The sequence below is a fragment of the Chinchilla lanigera genome, unplaced genomic scaffold, assembly GCF_000276665.1.
Source record: "Chinchilla lanigera isolate Chin_1 unplaced genomic scaffold, ChiLan1.0 scaffold00009, whole genome shotgun sequence".
NCBI classification, from domain to species: Eukaryota; Metazoa; Chordata; class Mammalia; order Rodentia; family Chinchillidae; genus Chinchilla; species Chinchilla lanigera.
Genome location: NW_004955410.1, coordinates 30387600 through 30402672, shown reverse-complemented (window position 1 = coordinate 30402672; position 15073 = coordinate 30387600).

Here is a 15073-nt window from a genome sequence, read left to right as displayed (position 1 = left end):
ACATCCTGGGTGCTGCGAAGATCTGAGCTTCCTGAAAGAGAGGCCCAAGGCAAAAATAATTTTTTCTATATTTTTTGTTTTCTAAATCGCAGGGTTCAAAAGGGTACTTGCTTTAGTTGACGAATGTCACCCATCTCTCCTTTCCCCCTTAAACACAGAATTTCATGGAGTGGTTTGTAACTTAATATAAATTTGGAGGGAAAGAAAACTTACTGGAGGACTTCAACTAAAGTTTTAACGCAATGGGATGAAAACCCCAAACCGGCTGGCTTTATGCAGTTCTCAAAGGTGGATAGGGAGCAGGAGCAAGCAATAGATCAAACAGTTGGAAATGATAAAGAGGGGTCTCTGCGCTCCTAATTTGCACAAGAGGGTCGCTGAAGGACTCGAGGAGACAAGCCATAAACACATTTCTTTCTGAAACACAGCAAAGGTGGGGGAGGAAAGCCGTGTTCTCTTGTCTCTGTCCACACCTCCGTGGCCTCTGCTTATGTGTGGTTTTAGAAAAGTCTGACAGGAACGAGTGCCTGGGAGACTTCTCAGTTGTCAAGAGGCTTCTTATATTTCCTAAAGAAACTCAACCTAGATTCATGACGCCATGTCACAGAGCAAAGAGAATTAAATATTTTTCTAAGGCTGCAACTAATCCCAAAACTTGAATATGGGGGGTGTCCCCACATATGAAAGGTTTGTAAAATTTTTACTGGAAATGTGCAAAGATGTTGTGTTTAAATATCCTCAGATGAGGAAAATGCCTCCCTTTAAAAAAAATCCCAAAAGATTTTTCAGCCATCTATTCCTAGACCTTTCCTCATAGACTTCAATTAAATAACATAATATCTCTTTTTAAGTAATTTAGGAAAATATTTATGCATCACTGAGAATAAGAAGAATCTTTGAAAGATCTTAATAATGTATATTAAAGCAAGGCCAAACCTTGTATTTATGATGGTTTTCCCTTCATTGAAATCATAGGCTCACATTAAAGTTTTTCCCTCCCTTTATAAACACAGCACACTGCCGTAACTTCCTTTACTTGCGATCAGTATGTCCCGTGGTTAACAAAGAACTTTTTAGAGAAAAATGCGCCCTAATGAAATTCAGTAATTCTTTATAAAAAGAAAAAAGGATCTTTTATATGCATTTTATATGCATTAAATATATAAGCATGGTGTGTACCTGGTAAAGTTGATTTCTGCTGACGGTGTAACACAGGTAAACCAACAGAGAGTCCAAGGCACATTATAGGGTATACTTTATTGGGTTTTACCTTCAGGTAAAGACTTCTATTAAGAATATACAAGTGCCTGCATACCTAACCTGCCTTGTTTTCCACAGGGCTGTATACATAATCTCTCTTTTTAAATTTGTTTAATCAAAGCTTGCTATATTAAATACATTTAATTGGAATCCAGTGGTTAAAAAATATAAAAATTTACTGCTGTAGAAAAGTTTTGATTAGTATTTTCCATTAGTGAGTGTTGTTGAGTAAACCCTTGTAACAGCATACATGCATTGAGACAAGAACTGACTTAGCAAAATAGTGATGTTTTCAACTGTACAAATATATTATTTCTCATAAATATACCTAATGAAAGAGGTGGTCTGTTTCAGAGGAAGTAACTGCAATGAAGACTTTTAAATAATCAAGGGGAAAATGGTCCCAATCTGATAAATATGTGCAAGGGGACTGGAAGAGTGAATTATTGGGTGTGGAAAGGTAGGGCCTAGCAAACTTCTCTCACACAGGGAATGAAGGAAACTTTATGAGTGTGGCAGACGGCATCTGGAAAGCAATGTTTTGCTCTTAAATCACGGTCTCATCCTTTCTTTTAAAAAAAGTGACCTCAAGTAAAAAGCAGTGTTTTACCCTAATGAGATGTTTTAGGAAGGTGACAGTTCATGCTGGAATTTGCCACCATCAAATGAAATCAATCAATAACTAAAAGGAAGAAAATGTTAACACTTTAAAAAATTAAAATGTAAGAATTTTCATTTCTTATTGTTTTTTGATAAATCAACACCCAGTATTTAGTGTTACTTTGGAGGTTATTATATAACAACAAAAGTAAAAATAAGATGTAAGTGTTAAAAAGAACTTTCATTCCCTGTTCCCCATTCGTGATTCTCTAACTCAAGGAAGGATCCATTCTCAGTTGTGTGCTTAAATGTGAAATGAAGCTAGGAGTTGTTATACCTTTGTCTCTTTCCTAAGTAGTATGTCAGGGCTGTGTCTCATCCACTTCTAACTTCACATGCCATGTGGAAAAGTTTCTTGTACTGGATTCACAGGCCAGAGTTTAGATTTTTCCAGCACATAATCTCAATACATTGTTACAGTGAATTAAGTGCAGTGACTATCTTCACGTTTATTAGTGCTGTTGTGCTTTAATAAATTCCTGACAACTGTAATGCTTTGTGTGTGTGTGTGTGCGTGTGTGTGTGTGTGTGTGTGTGTGTGTGAGAGAGAGAGAGAGAGAGAGAGAGACAGAGAGAGAGACAGAGAAACAGAGAGAGACAGAGAAACAGAGACAGAGAGAGACAGAGACAGAGAGAGAGGGAGGGAAGGAGAGAGAAACAGAGAAATAGACGGAGAGGGGAAGGGGAAGGAGGGGAAGAGAGAGATGGAAGAATACAAACAGAGCAGCAGGATAAGAGAGAGGCACTGGGATGTGAAAACCTGTGCTTTGGAATAACATGTGTTCTCTATTTCTATTTTATTCACAATAAATTTAGAGAAAAAGAATATTATACAGGGAAGTAACTCTCCCTTTCTTGTTTCAAATCGTTGACAGTTGTAGGAGGCTACTCTGTTTTGTTATTGCTGGGAGATGGAAGGTAAAATGTATAATGACGAGCTTACGCTACGTGTATGAGGCTCATTCACAGCCTGAAAACTCTTAGAAAGTCCAAAGAGAAACTTGCAGACACATGCTTGTTCTCTCTTTCTGTTTGAAATTCATCATGTTGGCTGACAGTGAAAATGTGCAGGACATCTCACTCTTTGTTGCGTCTCAGTATTCTTTCTTTGCAAAATTAATGCCTCTATTTAATGAATGTAATTCAATGACAATGTCAAACAATACTAGTTACAATGCTAAATATGAGAGAATGTCATATCTATCGTGAAGAATACTTTGCAGAAAAATAACATTTTATGTTAAAATTGTTTGACTTGATTGTGGTGAAAACAAAAATTCAGTGTATTCACATTATATAGTAAGTCGTCAAAAGAAAATATGTGAAAAAATTTCAATTCCCAGATGAAGTGTATTTGATTACGATTCACTTTGATGCCAGTTTAAATTTGATTAATTAAACCTAAACTTATAAAATATGTTAATCTTGTGGGTGAATCAAGGGAAATAATAACACTAGGTCCAAGTGTGAGTAGAATATAGTTGTATTACTTTCAGATATGAAGAAAATTATTGTGTCAGTGTTACTTCCAAACAGCTGTGGCTGACTATTGATAATTTACATATGTAAGAAGTAACTTCGCTGGGTTTGGTGTGGTGCGTCTGTAATCCCCGCATTCTGGGACAGTGAGGCAGTGAGATGCAAAGTCTGTGCACAGCCTGGGCCACTTAGCAACTTAGCAACACCCTCAAAAAAGTAAAAATTAAAAAAAAAAAAAGGACTTGGGATGTAGGTTAGTGCAAAAAAAAAAAAAAAAAAAAAAGGACTTGGGATGTAGGTTAGTGCAAAGCCCTGGATTCAGTCCTTAGTACAGCAAAACCAAAAACAGCAAAACCAAACACAGGAGAAGACTGCGTATGACCCATGTATATTATTCCATTCAATAATAATAAAGCTTTTTATTCAGCTCCTAGGAGGCACCTGGCACTGCACAGAGTGGGCTCCAAAGAGGGTAAGCAGGGTGCAGCTTGATCACAAGAAGGCACAATCCTGTGGTTCCTGAGAAATTAAACTGTGCACTGTGGAATTCAGTTAATTTGGTGCTGTTCTAGTTAATAAAATGCTTGTATAAAATTTCCCAAACCCGTTTGGATCAAGAAGTTTAAAACATCCTGGACATGTGGCCCATTCATTCTTCATTACTGTTGTTTACTGTGAAGCTGTCCTCATCAGCTGTACCAATTTTCTTGTGTGATCTCTTCCCTTATAAAAGTATTTTTGAGGACAGAGACTTTTGGGGGGACATCCCAGGCTCTACATTGTTCAATGAAAGAATGAGAAAACACAATCTAATAATGTGAAAACTAATTCAAGTTTTAAGGAAAAATATTTTCACTGAAAGTACATTTCTTTGTACCACAAAATAATGAGTGTGCTCATTATTAAAATAAAGTTGTGTCACAAAAAATGCGGGGATTACAGATGCACCACACCAAGCCCAGCGAAGTTACTTCTTATATATGTAAATTATCAATAGTCAGCCACAGCTGTTTGGAAGTAACACTGACACAATAATTTTATTTTAATAATGAGCACACTCATTATTCACACTCACAATTAAAATAAAGTTGTGTCACAAAGAAAATTATAAAGGATGAAATAATGAACCCTCACAATTCTATCCACGACTCAGGGATAACCACTGGTACCATTTTGAACATATATTTATCTAGACATTTTTCTGTGGACATATACCTACCTTTTAAAAACGAGAGTATGCATTTATAATATACTGTGTAAACTGCTTTTTCACTTATCAGTGTATCAATAGTATATTTTGATACCAATAAATATAGATCTTCATCACCATTTAAAAAGCATTAGAAGACTGCACTATATATGTATTATATAGGTTACATATATATATGGAATTTATATGGAATATATATATATATTTAATCAAAGTTCTATAATTAAACACTTATGTTGTTCCCCAGGAGTATTTCACTCTTCTTTGTTTTAATGTGAAATTACAGTTTAAAAACGGTGCTGAACAGAGCTGGGGATGTAGAGCTCAGTGGCAAAGTGCTTCCCTGGTGTGCACAAGGCCTGGGGCTAGATTCTCAACACCATAAAACAAACAAACAAACAGTGGTGAAGAATGCATCATCTCCTGCAAAGGCCATTTAAAAAAAAAAACCTAATTCAAACAACCCAGGTCCATTTATTGTCATATCATTATTCTGCTTTGCTAGGTCATTTCTCAAGGCTCTTCTACTGAGGACATATACATGATTCTACAGTAAATTTGGTTTCTTTGTTTAACGTTTAGAGTGTCAGGAAAAGAAATTATGAAACACATGGATTCTTCTTGCATTCCTGATGAATTTGGGAATAAGAAATTCTGCAAGAAGAGAAAACATATCACCCTTCACACTTGGGCCAAATGATCAGAAAGTACTGACTGCAGTTAAGATTTCAGGGAAGACCCGTATTGTCTCATCATGAGAAAAGCATGATTCTAAAATCAATTACCTTGTTGTGCAGCCAGAAGTGATTCTACATTAAGGTCTTTATTATTGTTATGAGTGTGGCCTATTTTGGAAAAAAAAAAAAAAAAGAAAGAAAGAAATGGATTTCCAGAATGGAAAAATCTATGAAGACAGAAAATAGCTCAGTATTTTTCTGCATTTAGGGGAGAGGGATTGGGAGGTGATAGGCAGTAGATAGAGTGTTTTGATTGGGATAACAAAAATGACCAAAATTTGGTTGTGGTTATAATTGTACCACTCTGTCAATGAGCTAAAAATCTGTGCTAAATTCAATTCAATCTAATTGAACCCTGCATTTTAAGCTTGTAAATTGTGTGGTGTGTAAATTTTAGTTTAATTAAGTTGTTTTTAAAAATAAAAAAAATCAATTACCTTTGTATATAGACAACGCTGATGATATTTAACAGAAATCTATTTGGAAAATATTTCACTTTCATGTTTGGAAGTGATAGGCAATCAAAATAAAGCACTTTAATAAATGGTTATTATTTTATTGATGTATGATTCATAAAAGTGCTTTTACAAGTCAAACAAGAAAAAGGAAAACATGGTTAGAATATTTCACTAATTGCCTTCATCTCATCAGGATCTTGAAGGAATAACAAAACCACTTACTTTCGTTTTACCCTTTCTGCTCATTTTCGTATATGAGGCTTGATTTTTCAACAGTGTTTACCATCATTTACCTATGTCTGTTAAATCGACTGGCATTTTCTAATGTCCTGTGAAGTAAAAACCATTCAAGACCCACTCCTTGAGAAGCAAAAATAAGCATAAATTTAGCTAAAACTCTGTTCAGAAAGTTCCAGAGAAAAACATTAGTATTTCTGACTAAGTGCAGAGAGATCTGGAGTACTTTTAATGCCACTACGGATCTTTCTTATTTCTTTTGAAATCTCCAGTTTTTGTTTTTTTTTTAACTGTTCTAATTCTTTTTTTTTTTTGGTACCGGGAATTGAACTCAGGACTTTGTGCTTACCAGGCAGGCATTTGTGACACTGAGGTATATTCCAGGATTTTAGGACTAAAATCCTTGGTCCTAAATGAAAATCCAGATTTATTGTGGTGTGGGAGGGGAGGCCAAACACTCTTGGCTTTGCTCTTTTCTATCTCTCGTCATCTCCCACCAACACCCCTCCTAGTAAGTAAGGCCTCCCTTAGGTTGCTCTCAGATGACGACGATCACAGGTTGCTGAACCGCGTCTCCTTCTGTCATATTTTGATAGTTCCCTACTGTTTTTCTAACAGATGAGGAAGGGTGAGCCTCTTAGGGGAAGTTACTGTTTCTTTCCTGCGACACTCAGTCAAGACGATTAATGTAGGCCAGGGTGGGGAGCAGGGAGGACCCTGCTGAAGTCTTGGCGAGGGCTGGAGAGTGGGCCCCACCTAAAGCTGACAGAACACACGGTCCTGGTCCAAGCTGTTCCACAGATGTGAGCCGGGTGCCTCCCAGCTCCAGCTGATGTGGCCTAATGGACAAAATGGCATCTTCCCCTTAGGAATCCTGTTGCTGATTTTTCACTCAGTTGATTCCCTGCTTGAGATAACAGTGCGTTAATGGCCACAGCCTTTCACACCCACCTCGATGATCTCAGACATGGGCGGCGCCGAGACAGCCCGAGGAGACCTTTGCAGAGCGTGGCTTGCTGGGCCAGCAAATCCCTTTCTGGTGCAGAAGCCTGGCCACAGGGGGAAGAACTGAGGCCGGAGGCCTGTGTTGCTGATGCAGATATTTATTATTTCACCGAATGACTGTTGAGTGACACAGGCTCCTTGCGTCCTAGCAGGCTGGCATCCGCAGAACATATTTTTAACGTGAATCGCGAAAGAAATAACAAGAATATGAAATGGCTAATTAGCCATTTCAGGAAAGTCCTGCCTGATGACAAGCTTCTTGGTCAGTCTCGCCATTTGCTAGTTTCTGAGTAGAATGAAGTCAGAGCCTATAATTTCCGGACTCAGCTGAGGCTGGGGATAAAGGGGGCAGGATAAGAAGGAATAAGACTGAATTATTCAGTGTGCCTTGAGACACTTATAAGGTATTGGTGAATTCATTACCTTCAAGAAAGTTTGGGGGACCCTTCAGATAGGATGACCCTTCAGGTGACTCAGTCGCAGAGGAAGTGATCCTAGCCAAGCCTGCTCTAAGACCTTGGTGAGACATGACACTGCTCTCCAGGGGATTTTAAAAGCATTCAAAACAGGTAATCCTGCTCGTGAGGTCAGAAGAGCTGCTAAAGACCTGTTTCCATTCATCTGTGAGGGAGGGTACCTTCTGAGTGATGGTGAAGATGCACAATGAACAAAAAATGTTTTCTCCACTATTTGAGAGGCTAACCCTAAAACAGCTTCTTATTGGGAGGTAAGAACATAGAGAAGACAGTACCCTGGTGGCTTCCATGAAAGATCTTTTCAGCATTAGGCAGCTATATTATGAATTGCTCTTGTGTTTGCTGTTGACCTGCAGAAGGGGAGAAGAGCCATTCCAGAAGTGGTGGGAAAATATGAACAGCATAGAAGAGAATAGAAAAACTTTTAGATTTCTCTTTTGTCTCAGTATGTATAAGCCCACCCGCTAAGTCCCATTAGGAATCAACGTCCCTGTGCATTATACACCCACTGCAGGAGCTCTGTATTTTGGTGTCGTACTGCACAAGCTATCCCAAAACTCAGTGGCTTGAACCACTTTGTGTTGCTCCCAATTTTATGGGTTCAGGCATTCAGCAGGGGCTTGGCCAGGCAGTTCTTCTCTGAACTATTTCTTATTTATTGTTATAACATTTTATTCAGTCCTAGGAATCTGACTCAAGCCCTGGTACATGCGAAGCAAGTGCTCTGCCATGAAGCTACATTCCCAGCTCCTTAATTTCTATGACTTTTAACTGAGTTCTCTGCTCTACCTTTTTTTCTTTCTCTTGCACTGCAGATCAAACTCAGTACCTCATTAGTGCACATCAGGTGCTCTACCATGGAGCTACAGCCCAGCTCTAATCTTGTACAGCTTTAAAATGAGTTTTTTAACCCTTCCTCCCTTCCTTCCCCTCCTTCTTTAATGCTAGGGATTGAATCTAGGGGCTTAAACTCCTATCTTGTCACTGAGCCATGCCTTTTGCCTCATTTTAAAGCTGAGTTAAAGTATGTTAATGGACTTAACAAGTGAATAAATGCACTGTTATTCTGGGATTTTGGTTCTATATGTTCATTCATGTTGTACTGCACAAGCTATCAACACTCTGGCAAGAGTGTGAACTGCAGATACAACATTGGTTTGCTGGGGAGAGTATTTGGTTCTGTAGCTGAGGCATAGAGAACTAGTATTTTCACATGCAGAGGTGGGGGAAAGAAGCCTTGGGGTCAGGGAGAATTAATTTTAACTGTCCTTTCTTTGCTATCAATTCTAGAACTTTGACACTCTGGTTACAGATACTCCTTGGTGTAGCTACAGGTCAGGATGGACCTGGATATTATACAGACTTCTAACATATACAGACACACATCGACCCCTACCTACCTATTGTCTGTCTACCTATTTATAGCTCTGTCTATCAGAAAAGGGAGAGAGTGAGAAAGAGATAAGCTGCTTGAAACATGACTTTGGTAAGATTATTAGTACTGGTACACAATAAGCTTTGTTGCAGAGAAGTTCAATAATGAATTACTGTTGCCAAGTATAGTGACTGTGGTGGATTGACAACTGGTGGTCAGCTTGTAGCACCCAGCTGAATTGAATTAGTATGGTGCTGGATGTAGAAGGCCCATGTGAGGAAGATTGCAAACAACATATAAAAGAGAACTGGGGAGGAAGAGGTGGGGTGTTATTGGTTCTCCTGGAGGACTTTCATGCTGGCTTTCCTGATGTGAACTCAGCTGTTTTCATTGTTGGAGGAGCTCAGGACATTGTTGTCAATGAGAATGGCTATGATTTGCTTTGGGGGAACTCTGGTCCTTAATTTGAGCATCATTTCCTGCCTCTGGAGGGGAAAATGGTGCTCTGTTCATCGTCCTGGAGAAGTTTGTGGCTTTAGCTTTCCTGATATGAACTCAGCTGTTCGCATTGTCAGAGGAGCTTGGGACCTCACTATTGCTGAGGATGGCTGTGGTACTTTTCAGGGGGGCTCTTGTTCTTACTTTAAGTGTCACTTGCTGGCTCCAGTTCAGATCCCTCAGCCTGCTGGCACAGATCCTTTATCCTGCTGGTGTAGACTTTCTAGCTTCCACCACTGACCTTGGGGCCTTCCCAGCACAGATCCATGAAACAGACTTGCTTGAGTCGTTGTGGGCTCTGGGCCTCCAGTTGGACTTGTGTGGGGCATTGTCATGGGCTCTAGGTCTTCAGCTGAACTCATGCAGGACATTACCATGGGATCCAGGCCCTCAGCTGGATTCTTTGGGTCTTTAGTGTGTGGACAGATTTCCTGCACTCTTTTGTACTTGACTCTTTGGGTGACTACTATAAAATAATCCTATAAATTATGTGTCCTGTATTAAATTATTTCCCTTGCAAACCTTGACTACAACTGTGGCTCACACCTGTAATCTCAGCATTCTGGGAGGCTGAGGCAGAAGTATCAAAAGTTAAAGCTCAGCTTGGGCAACTTAATAACTTAGTGAGACCCTGCCTCAAAATAAAAGATGAAAACTAGGATGGGGGATGTAGCTTAATGTTAAGGCTCTGGATTCAATCCTCAATACTGAGAAAAAAAGCAAAGAAAAAAAAAAAAAAAAAAAAAAAAAAAAAAAATTACTGTCCTTCTCCTCTAATTCAAATCTAGGGCATTTTACTTATATAATTTTTCCTAATACACTTTACCAATCATAGAAGAAGTTGAGGCTAATGCCAGGAAGGCTTTCTTTTCCTTGGATTAAGGGTGAAGCGAAGCCATACCACTGGTAAAAGTTGAAGACCTGTGAATAGGAGCTAACTTGCTTATTCCCAGAAAATGGGATTTAATTAAACATTCTCTTCAACAGCTCGTACCAGAGGATGAGGACTGCTGCAGCTGCCAAGTACAGCCTCTTAAGAGATTATCTGGGAAAAAGATAATTTTCTGCACCTTGAAATAAGAATAGGGAAAATACAGAAACAAATAGTTTTGTTCTTAGGATTAGTGATTTTAAAATTTCATATTCATCTTTCCAGTGGCTATTTTATCCCTCGGTCTAAATGTCATTTTTGCTCAGGCTATAAGGTAACCATGGACTTTCACCATATATCAATAGTTTATCACCTCTGAGCTTTTCCTACTGTCTAGAATGAAGATAGTGTTTGCTACACTGAGGAAAATGAAGATAAAAATTCACACTTCCCTAATTACAGAATAGATTGGAGGCCCTGACTGAGAAGGGAAGTTGGTGATTTCTGAGTAGAAGGCCCTGAAGCCAGAGCTATGGGGTTTTCAGGGAAGGTGCAAATTACCATGTCGACCACACTACTATCCAACTGTCTAAAAGAGTTTTATGAGAAAAGTAAAGGCCTTCATTTGTGGGTCATTGGACAAAATATTCTCGCAGATAGATGTTAAAGCTCTTTTGTAGGATTTTTAGATTTTTATTTTTCATTGGGGCCTACTAGGCTCATGTGTGTGTGTGCACCAGATAGAAACAGATGAGGATGACAGTCAGAGAGATAGATAATATGTATCTTTGGAACTGTAGAAGCTAACACATTTCCAAGCCCTTTCTCAGGGCCATGCTCTATACTAGATGCCCTGTGGGACTACAGAAATCAGTGAGCTGCACCACCAGTCCCACAAATGTTACAGTCTAGTGGGAGAGAGACAAATGCACATAAATATTGGTATGAAGCATATTGTGACTGTGCTGTGTTAAAGCGAAGATTAAATTACTGTGAGAGTAGATGGATAGATACACTCTAATTGGCGATATCTCGGAAAGGTTTGTGGAAGAAGGGGCAGGGGCCCTGGGCTTGGAGAATGCAGGAGCTTGGTGGGCAGAGACAAGGGTGGAGTAGTCAGTGGAGGGATTCCTGGAAGAGGAAACTGTATGACCAAATCCATCCAGGAAGAAGGGGCGGGTCTTTCATAGGGAGAGACATCCCTGGAATGATGGAGGCCGAGCGTGAAGACAGGGGAAAGGACATGGAAGATAGTTGTGAAAGGATAAGACAGTTTGCAGTGAACCTGCAGAATTATATCTGGATGCAACAAGTTTCTGAATCTGGGCTTTGCTTAGCACACAGTGAAGAGCCATGAAGCAGGAGTCGGGGGGAGTTGGAGTGTGCAAGAGTATGTGCATCTGTGTACGTACACATGCATGTAGTATGTGTATGCCAGAGACAGAGAAAGAGGGAGAGGGAGAGGAAGGGAGAGAAAGAAATAGGGAAATCTGTGCTTCAAGAAGGAACTGGGTTGGCGGTTTGGCAGAAAAGGACCTGAGTGACATCTGGGAGGCCTGTTTGCATTTTGCAGTGCTCTAGCTCAGAGCTAATTAGATTCTGTATAAAGGATATGGTCACACTAGAGGAGGCAGAAACAAGTTTTATGATGAAAGCAAAATTGCCGGGGCTTGCTGACTCATTAGAACTTGGGGTTAGAGGTGGGGTGCAGGCGTGAGAAATATGGACCGGGACTCAGGGCCCACAAATCCACAGGGTCTTACAATGCCTAAGATGGGGGACAAGAAGAAAAAGAAGGAACAAGTTTGCATACTCAGCATGCATTCATTAATTCATGCAGACATTGACTAGGGGCTGGGATACTCTGAGAGCCTAAGGCAGAGATTGTATCCCAGTGGCACTGGGGAATTTGGGTCAGGAAATCATGACAGTAATTTTGTTCCAAGTCACAGACCTAGGGGTTGTTCTTCTAGAAGTAATTGATTGGAAAAAACAGAATTGATTGGTTCATGAAAGAGGATGTTCATTTGGGAGAAGGAGGTCTCATAAAACTATATGATCCTTCCATCCTCCAAGTTTCATGTGACTTAATAGTCTTTTGCTCACAAAAGAGCACTGAGAAAGACAGCAATTGTTTCAGGATTTCTCCCCACTGAAGATAAACACAAGAAGGGTGTGTGTGTGTGTGTATGTGTGTGTGTGTGTGTTCCCATACATACATACAGCCATTTGGTGCCTGAAAGACACTTGAGATAGACATTTGCCATGCAAAATCATCTGTTCTTTCCTTTTCCCATAATTGCACAAATGTTTGATCTTTCTAAAGTAAAATTCATGTAGATGCAAAGCCTGTGGAATAGAGATTATTTTAGATTTAGATTTAGATGGAACCTGGATTGCTTTCCCAGACCTTGGAGACTGGCCCACTGGGGTTCATTAATGGTTGGACTTCTCTTGGTGTTTGCTTACATACCATGATCAGGACATGCCTTTAATATTTTATCAGGATAGTTTTCATCTCATGGCATTGTGTGGCTTGCAGAATACACTAGGAAGGAGAGAAAGGCCTTGGCCTATAATAAATGATATAATTTAAATACATATGCTGATATTAAAAGTTTGATTCACATGATAATGAGACTGTAGGTGGGTATTACGGTGCTGGTCTTCTTGTATCAGGAAGATAGCTATTACAAAGTAGCGTACTCTCCTTAAGTGCATCTCTTTTAGGTGGTTTAATGGACTCTGGGACATAAAAATCAGATAGTCTTGACCTATGTCTATGCTGCCCACTTGTTCTGGAGAACTGGGCACTGACTAATTGCATGATTTGGCTGTTTGCATACCAAAAGGGAACACAAATGCTTCTTATAAGTGAATACTTGGAAGGGAGTGGAAATTCATCCATTAGCTGAAAGAGATGAATGCACTATAGGATATAGAAGACCCACTCTGTTTGATTATTAAGTGTTTTGTAATCTGAAACTCAAGTTAACAAGAATAATATAAAAATGACCCACCAGCAGAACATTTAAAAAAATTTTAAATGAGTGATGTAACACTCCTTTTGGTATACAGAGAAACTTCCAGGTGCATTTAGATATTTTCTCAACTGTTCATGGATTGTAAAACAAGGTCTACCTATAAATAGATATTTTAATGTTTCCTACTCATTAGAATCACCCTATGAAACCAGATTTTCTGCCTAACCCTTTCTCATGCTGGGAATAGGACCTAGGGCCTGGAGCAGGCTCAGTGAGCATTGTACCATTAAGCTAATCTCCAGCCCGTAACTGCATCTTTGAACGATAGAATTCCACAAGTTTGTGTTTGCCTAGACTGTGTTGAGAATGATATTTATGACCCTGATTGAGAATACAGTACTTGTAGTATGTTCCAGTTTTTGCTATGAAAGCTCGCTTGTCCTACTTGACCTTCCTGATGGATTAACCTGCTCTTTTTTTGTGGTTTTTTTTTTGTTTTTTTTTTTTTTGTTTTTTTTGTACTGGGAATTGAACTCAGGACCTTGCACTTGCCAGGCAGACACTTGCACCACTGAGCTATCTCCTTAGCCATAACTTGTTCTTATATGATATTAGTAGTTTTCTTTTTCTTTTATTTCTTTTTTTTTTGTTTTTTTTCCAGTACTGGGAATCGAACTCACAACTTATGCTTGCCAGGCAGGCGTTGTGCTGCTGAGCTAAATCCCCAGCCCTGACACTAGTAGTTTTCAAACATGCCTCACCTGCAGGGTTTGTGAAGTCACAGCTCACTAGGTCTCTACCCCAGGGCTTCAGAATTGGAATGTCTGAGGCAGATTTTGGATGTTATGTTTCTTCCAGGCTCCCTGGTAATGCTGCTGCTGGAGTTCCTGGGACCACACTTTCTGAATCACTGAATTCAGTGATGTTTTCCCCCCTCTAAATCAGTCACTTTCTTACCCAATCATTCTTGCCCTCCCCATGAGGGCATCCTATTATATCAGTGCAAGAACGTGCACATGAACTGTTCAGTAGTCTATAGTACTTCATAATAAAAAGGCACTATAATTATTTTGCATTTCCTATAGATTTTCTCTATTTTGTTTTGTTTTGTTTGCCTGGCTATGACTTATACTACTGTGATCTCCATGTGTCAAGAATTCCATGATTTCCAAGGTACCTTAGCTACTGGAAGCAATCCAGTGAGCTCAATGGAAGTTTTTCTCTTGTGACAGCTGATCAACTAATAAACAAATAAAAATTTTCTTCCAGTTTTCTCTTCATTAGAAGATGAGCTCATCTCTACCAAAAAACTTTCTCACAACTTTCTTAGATATATTTATCTAAATTAAGTGATAGACTATGTGACAGTTAAGTATGATTGTGTCAACTTGATTGGATCAGAGCCTCCTAAGGGATTGGTGGAGCACACTTTGGGTCTGTCTTGGTGGATCATAGAGATGTGACCTTGGGTAATTGATCTGGTCCCTTGCTCTTTCTCTATGGTTCCCCTGCTCTGCTTCCCAGTTGCCATGAATAAAGCAGCTTTGCTCCATCACTCCCTTCCACTATGACGTTCCTGCCTTGGAGCCAGGTGGCCATGGACTGAACCCCCTAAACTCTGAGCTAAATTAAATCTCTTCTTTAAATTGTGGATGTCAGGTATTGTGTTCTAGGAATAGATAAGCTGACAAACACAGAATAATAGAGCCTTAAATGTTTAATTCTGTGTCCAAGAAAAGGGTGAAATGGCTGTTGCAATTCTTACTTCTGAGTGTTATTTTATGAGCAGATTAAGTTGCTACATTGTAAAACAATTTAGGCAT